The following is a 7,898-nucleotide window of genomic DNA, read 5'->3' as shown; positions in this document are numbered from 1 at the left end:
CCACTCGTCTTCACCTTCGGCGGCGGTGGTAGAGTAGTCCGGAAGGAGAGTCCTTCCCTTCTTGGACCCTTCGCCCCCCCGGTTGGGGCGGCCTTCCTTTTCTTGTCTTCCCCGACTGGAGGGGGAGCATCTTTATCTTCCTCCTCGTCTTCGGGGAAGGAGTGCGTCACGGAGTTATCGGACGATGAGTCCGATAACACCTGGCGTCGGGAACTCTTTCGGGTTCCCTTGGCCTTCTTGGTCTTCTCCGGCACCTTGTAAGGAGCCGGAGTCAGCATCTCCGTCAGGAGAGCGTCCGCAATGTCTTCGGGCAGAGGGGCCGGATAGTTAATCTGCCCCGATGTCTCCACCCAGTCCTGTTAAAGGCATGGAGCTCAGACCCCGCACATGGTTAAGCTAGGGGAAATAAATATCCTACCGGATGTATAGAACTCACCGAATGCGCTTGGCGCTTCGCGCTTAGCCCGCGGTCCTCGGTGAGGGAGGGAGGGACCTCGGCACCCTTGAACAACACCTTCCAGATGTCCTTGTGCATTGTGTCGAAGAGCTCGCTCAGAGTCTGGTGCTGGGCCGGGTCGAACTCCCACAAGTTGAAGTCCCGTTGTTGGCACGTGAGGATCCGGCGGATGAGCATGACCTGTACTATGTTGACAAGCTTGAGCTTCTTGCCGGCCATATTCCGGATACATTTCTGGAGTCCGTCCAGCTCTGCCGACGAACCCCAGGACAGCCCTTCTCTTTCCAGGAGGTGAGCCGCGTGGGGATTCCGGATAGAAACTTGGGGGCAACCACCCATTTGGCGTCGCGCGGCTTGGTGATGTAGAACCACGCCGATTGCCACCCCTTTATGGTCTCCATGAAGGAGCCTTCGAGCCATATAACAATGGGTATCTTGCTCACCATGGCTCCGCCGCATTCTGCTTGTTGGCCTCCCACCACCTTTGGCTTGATATTGAAGGTCTTTAACCACAGGCCGAAGTGGGGCCGGATGCGGAGGAAAGCCTCACACACGATGATGAACGCCAAAATGTTGAGGATGAAGTTCGGAGCCAGATCATGGAAGTCCAGCCCGTAGTAGAACATGAGACCACGGACGAATGGATGGAGGGGAAACCCCAGTCCGCGGAGGAAGTGGTGGAGGAAGACTACCCTCTCGTGAGGTTCAGGGGTAGGAATGATCTGCCCCGTGGCGGGCAGCCGATGCGCGATGTTTGCGGCTAAGTATCCGGCTCCGCGCAGCTTCTTGATGTGTCCCTCCATAATGGAGGAAGCCATCCATTTTCCTCTCGCTCCGAACATGATTGGAGAAGGTTGAGGGGAAGGATGTGGACTTGGGCGTTGGAGCTCGAGTGCGCAAGAATGGATGAGCAAGGAGGAAGAAGGCGAGGGTAGAAAAGGTGAGACCTTGTCCCTTTATAAGGGCGGACTAAACTATGCACCTCCACTAGCCTGGTAAAACTCACTTATCCACCAAGCGCCGTAATTGATGGCGCAGATGGGTTACCCACGTCCGTATTGATGAGAATCCCGTAATAAGGGGAACACGATCTTTGCTTTGACAAGACGTGTCAAGAAACTGCCTCGCGTTATGTGCGGGGATAGTTAAAGAAAAACGGTTCGAATAATCGCCGAGCCATGGCATGATGTCATGTTGCCTAAACGTGTCAGCAGATTAGATTTGTGAAAATATTATTCTCTCTACGGTGGTATGTGGAACTTATTTTGCAGGGTCGGACACTATCCTTTATTTGAACTCTACTATGGTATATCCGGAGGAGGAACCCGCCTTGCAATGCCGAAGACAACACTGCACGCCGGACTCGTCGTCATTGAAGCCTGGTTCAGGGGCTACTGAGGGAGTCCTGGATTAGGGGGTCTCCGGACAGCCGGACTATATCCTTTGGCCGGACTGTTGGACTATGAAGATACAAGATTGAAGACTTTGTCCAGTGTCCGGATGGGACTCTACTTGGCGTGGAAGGCAAGCTAGGCAATACGGATATGTATATCTCCTCCTTTGTAACTGACCTTGTGTAACCCTAGCCCCCTCCGATGTCTATATAAACCGGAGGGTTTAGTCCGTAGGACAACATACAATCATACCATAGGCTAGCTTCTAGGGTTTAGCCTCTCTGATCTCGTGGTAGATCAACTCTTGTAATACCCATATCATCAAGAATAAATCAAGCAGGACGTTGGGTTTTACCTCCATCAAGAGGGCCCGAACTTGGGTAAAACATCATGTCCCCTGACTCCTGTTACCATCCGCCTTAGACGCACAGTTCGGGACCCCCTACCCGAGATCCGCTGGTTTTGACACCGACAATCGTTCTTACCTACGCATCAAATCCACAACGATTTTTCGTCAAGTGTGCTGTTTTAACCTTCAACAAGGACCAGACGTAGTCAAATTCGATTCAACTAAAGGTTGAGAAACAGACACCCGCCAGCTACCTTTATGCAAAACAAGTTGCATGTCTGTCGGTGGAACCGGTCTCATGAACGTGGTCATGTAAGGTTGGTCCGGGCCGCTTCATCCAACAATACCAAAGAATCAAAATAAGAAGTTGGTGGTAAGAAGTATGACTATGATCGCCCACAACTCTTTGTGTTCTACTCATGCATATCATCTACGCATAGACCAGGCTCGGATGCCACTATTGGGGAACGTAGCATGCAATTTCAAAAAAAAAATCCTACGAACACGCAAGATCTATCTAGGAGATGCATAGCAACAAGAGGGGGAGAGTGTGTCCATGTACCCTCGTAGACCGAAAGCATAAGCGTTAGGTTAACGCGATTGATGTAGTCGAACGTCTTCGCGATCTAACCGATCAAGTATCGAACGTATGACACCTCCGAGTTCAGCACATGTTCAGATCGATAACGTCCCTCGAACTCTTGATCCAGCAAAGTGTCGAGGGAGAGTTTTGTCAGCACGACGGCGTGGTGACGGTGATGGTGATGTGATCCGCGCAGGGCTTCGCCTAAGCACATCGACAATATGACCGAAGGAGTAAACTGTGTAAGGGGGCACCACACACGGCTAAGAAACAACTATTGTGCTTTGGGGTGCCCCCTGCCCCCGTGTATAAAGAAGGAGAGGGAGGAGGCCGACCACATGGGGCGCGCCATGGGGGGAACCGACTAGGACTCCTAGTCCTAGTCGGCCCCCCTTTCCTTTCTTTCGGAGGGGGAAAAGGGAAGGAGAGGGAGAGGGAGAGGGAGAGGGAGAAGGAAAGGAGGTCGCGCCCCTCCCCCTTGTCCAATTTGGAGTCCCATGGGGGGCACCCCTTACAAGATCCCCTCTCTCTCCTCTATGGCCCTTGTAGGCCCATTACTTCCACGGGGGGTTTGGGTAACCTCCCGGTACTCCAAAAAATACCCGAAACATTCCGGAACCATTCCGGTGTCCGAATACTACCGTCGAATATATCAATCTTTACCTCTCGACCATTTTGAGACTCCTCATCATGTCCGTGATCTCATCTGGGACTCCGAACAATCTTCGATCACCAAAACACATAGCTCATAATACAAATGATCATCGAACGTTAAGCGTGCGGACCCTACGGGTTTGAGAACTATGTAGACATGACCGTGACACATCTCCGGTCAATAACCAACATCGGAACTTGGATGCTCATATTGGTTCCTACATATTCTATGAAGATCTTTATCGGTCAAACCGTAATGACAACATACGTTATTCCCTTTGTCATCGGTATGTTTCTTGCCCGAGATTCGATTGTCGGTATCTTCATACCTAGTTCAATCTCGTTACCGGCAAGTCTCTTTACTCGTTCCGTAATGCATCATCCTGCAACTAAATCATTAGTCACATTGCTTGCAAGGCTTATCGTGATGTGCATTACCGAGAGGGCCCAGAGATACCTCTCCGATACTCGGAGTGACAAATCCTAATCTCGATCTATGCCAACCCAACAAACACCTTCTGAGACACCTGTAGAGCATCTTTATAATCATCCGGTTACGTTGTGACGTTTGATAGCACACAAAGTGTTCCTCCAGTATTCAGGAGTTGCATAATCTCATAGTCAAAGGAATATGTATAAGTCATGAAGAAAGCAATAGCAATAAAACTTAACGATCATTATGCTAAGCTAACGGATGGGTCTTGTCCATCACATCATTCTCTAATGATGTGATCCCGTTCATCAAATGACAACACATGTCTATGGTCAGGAAACTTCACCATCTTTGACTAACGAGCTAGTCAAGTAGAGGCATACTAGGGACACTGTATTTTGTCTATGTATTCACACATGTATCATGTTTTCGGTTAATACAATTCGAGCATGAATAATAAACATTTATCATGATATAAGGAAATATAAATAACAACTTTATTATTGCCTCTAGGGTTTATTTCCTCCAGTCTCCCACTTGCACTAGAGTCAATGATCCAAATTACATTGTAATGATTCTAACACCCATGGAGTCTTGGTGCTGATCATGTTTTGTTCATGAAAGAGTCTTAGTCGACGGGTCTGCAACATTCATATCCGTATGTATTTTGCAAATCTCTATGTCTCCCTCCTTGACTTGATTGCGGATGTAGTTTTGGGTTTTGTTTGGCCTCGATCCGTATGCATGATTTCTTATAGCCTCGTATTTCTTCTCCGATATTTGGGTTTTTTGGCCAACTTGACCTATTTATCTTGCAATGGGAAGAGGTGCTTTGTAGTGGGTTCGATCTTACGGTGCTTGATCCCAGTGACAGAAGGGGAACCGACACGTATGTATTGTTGCTACTTAGGATAAAATGATGGGGTCTATTTCTACATAAATAGATCTTATCTACATCATGTCATCATTCTTATTGCATTACTCCGCTTCTCCATGAACTTAATACACTAGATGCATGCTGGATAGCGGTCGACGTGTGGAGTAATAGTAGTAGATGCAGGCAGGAGTCGGTCTACAAATCTTGGACGTGATGCCTATATAATGATCATTGCCTGGATATCGTCATGATTATTTGAAGTTCTATCAATTTCCCAGCAGTAATTTGTTTACCCAAAGTTTGCTATTTTTCTTGAGAGAAGCCACTAGTGAAATCTACGGCCCCCGGGTCTCTTTCTCATATTATTTGCCTTTGCGATCTATTTTCCTTTGTTTTTATTTTCAGATCTATTAAATCAAAAAAACAAAAATACCTTGCTGCAATAAATTCTTATTTATTTTATCTCGCGTTCCTGTGATCCAATCTATCATATTTTTATCATGTCCGTTAGCCAATTTTTGGTGCCGCTACCCGAAAGGGATTGACAACCCCTTTTACACGTCGGATTGCGAGTATTTGTTATTTGTGTGCAGGTGCTGTTTACATAGTGTTTCTTGGTTCTCATACTAGTTCGATAACCTTGGTTTCATCACTGAGGGAAATACCTACCGTCGCTTTGCTGCATCATCCCTTCCTCTTTGGGGAAATACTGATGTAGCTTCAAGCCACATCAAAGCCATTTACATTGACCTCTGGTATGTCGTCAGGACAGGCGTTCCCAAGGTCGGTGGAGGTGTCACTGCTGCTGATGTCAAGAGGTTCGTGCAATTGGACTCGACTGCCAAGAACATCATCTGTGGTCATATGACCAAAGGACAGTATGGCCGTGCGAGTGTTCTGGAAACTGCGAAGCTAGTCTGGGACTGACTGTCCAAGGTCAACGAAGGCGTCTCAACTTGAGAAACGACAATGAGAATGTCCAGCTCATGTTTGATCGCCTCACAGATATCACCAATGAGCTTCGTGCTCTTGGCGCCACTGAGATCACCAAGCATGAAACTGTGAAGAAGGTACTGAGATCACTTGACAGCTCATTTGACACTTTGGCCCTGATGATTCAAGAATGCCCTGACTTCCAAGATACCGATCTGTCTTACATACTTGAGAGGCTTAACACACATGAGTTCTAGCTATCTGAGAAGAGAGATATCTACAACCCCAACTATGGCTGATCTGTTACTTTGAAGGCAAAAGTTGTTTCCTCATATGAAGAAGAATCTGACTGCAATTCTAGTGATCCTGAAGACATTGGCAAAGAGCTAGCAATGCTTGTGAGAAAATTCCAAAAGTTCTCCAAGAAGAATCACTTTGGAAAGTCTTCAAGATCCAGCTCAAGAAATGATGGGCTTCCTATCATGACTACAAGAAGAGAACATGCCACAAATGCAAGAAGTCACGCCACTACATATATGAGTGTCCTCAATGGGACAAGGAATTGATAACCCACAAGTATAGGGGATCGCAACAGTTTTCGAGGGTAGAGTATTCAACCCAAATTTATTGATTCGACACAAGGGGAGCCAAAGAATATTGTCAAGTATTAGCAGCTGAGTTGTCAAGTCAACCACACCTGAAAGACTTAATATTTGCAGCAAAGTATTTAGTACCAAATTAGTATGGAAGTAACGGTAACGGTGGAAAAAGTAATAGTAGCGGTATTACAACAATCGTAACAGTGGCAACAGACAAGTAACTGAGCAAAGATTAATATTTGAAAAGCTCGTAGGCAATGGATCAATGATGGATAATTATGTCGGATGGCATTCATCGTGCAACAGTTATAACATAGGGTGACACAGAACTAGCTCCAATTCATCAATATAATGTAGGCATGTATTCAATATAGTCATACGTGCTTATGGAAAAGAACTTGCATGACTAATGACCCACAAGTGTAGGGGATCTATCGTAGCCTTTTCGATAAGTAAGAGTGTCGAACCCAATGAGGAGCAGAAGGAAATGATAAGCAGTTTTCAGTAAGGTATTCTCCGCAAGCACTAAAATTATCGGTAATAGATAGTTTTGTGATAAGGTAATTTGTAACGACTAGCAAGCAATAAAAGTAAATAACGTGCAGCAAGATGGCCCAATCCTTTTTGTAGAAAAGGACAAGCCTGGACAAACTATTATAGAAGGAAAGCACTCCCGAGGACACATGGGAATTATCGTCAAGCTAGTTTTCATCACGTTCATATGATTCGCGTTCGGTACTTTGATAATTTGATATGTGGGTGGACCGGTGCTTGGGTACTGTCCTTACTTGGACAAGCATCCCACTTATGATTAACCCCCATTGCAAGCATCCGCAACTACAACAGAAGTATTAAGGTAAACCTAACCATAGCATGAAACATATGGATCCAAATCAGCCCCTTACGAAGCAACGCATAAACTAGGGTTTACGCTTCTGTCACTCTAGCAACCCATCATCTACTTATTACTTCCCAATGCCTCCCTCTAGGCCCAAAAAATGGTAAAGTGTCATGTAGTCGACGTTCACATGACACCACTAGAGGGATGGCAACATACATCTTATCAAAATATCGAACGAATACCAAATTCACATGACTACTTATAGCAAGACTTCTCCCATGTCCTCAGGAACAAACGTAACTACTCACAAATCATATTCATGTTCATAATCAGAGGGGTATTAATATGCATAATGGATCTGAATATATGATCTTCCACCAAGTAAACCAACTAGCATCAACTACAAGGACTAATCAACACTACTAGCAACCCACAGGTACCAATCTGAGGTTTGGATACAAAGATTGATACAAGCGATGAACTAGGGTTTGATATGAGATGGTGCTGGTGAAGATGTTGATGGAGATTGACCCCCTCCCGATGAGAGGATCGTTGGTGATGACGATGGTGATGATTTCCCCCTCCCGGAGGGAAGTTTCCCTAGCAGAACAGCTCTGCCGGAGCCCTAGATTGGTTCTTCCAAGGTTCCACCTCGTGGCGGCGGAGTTTCTTCCCCAAAGCTTGCTTATGATTTTTTCATCGACGAAAGACCTAATATAGTAGAAGATGGGCATCGGAAGGCCACCAGGGGGCCCACGAGGTAAGGGGCGCGCACAGG

This window comes from Triticum dicoccoides, chromosome 5A (genome assembly GCF_002162155.2).
Source record: "Triticum dicoccoides isolate Atlit2015 ecotype Zavitan chromosome 5A, WEW_v2.0, whole genome shotgun sequence".
NCBI classification, from domain to species: domain Eukaryota; kingdom Viridiplantae; phylum Streptophyta; class Magnoliopsida; order Poales; family Poaceae; genus Triticum; species Triticum dicoccoides.
This window is presented reverse-complemented; position numbering follows the sequence as displayed.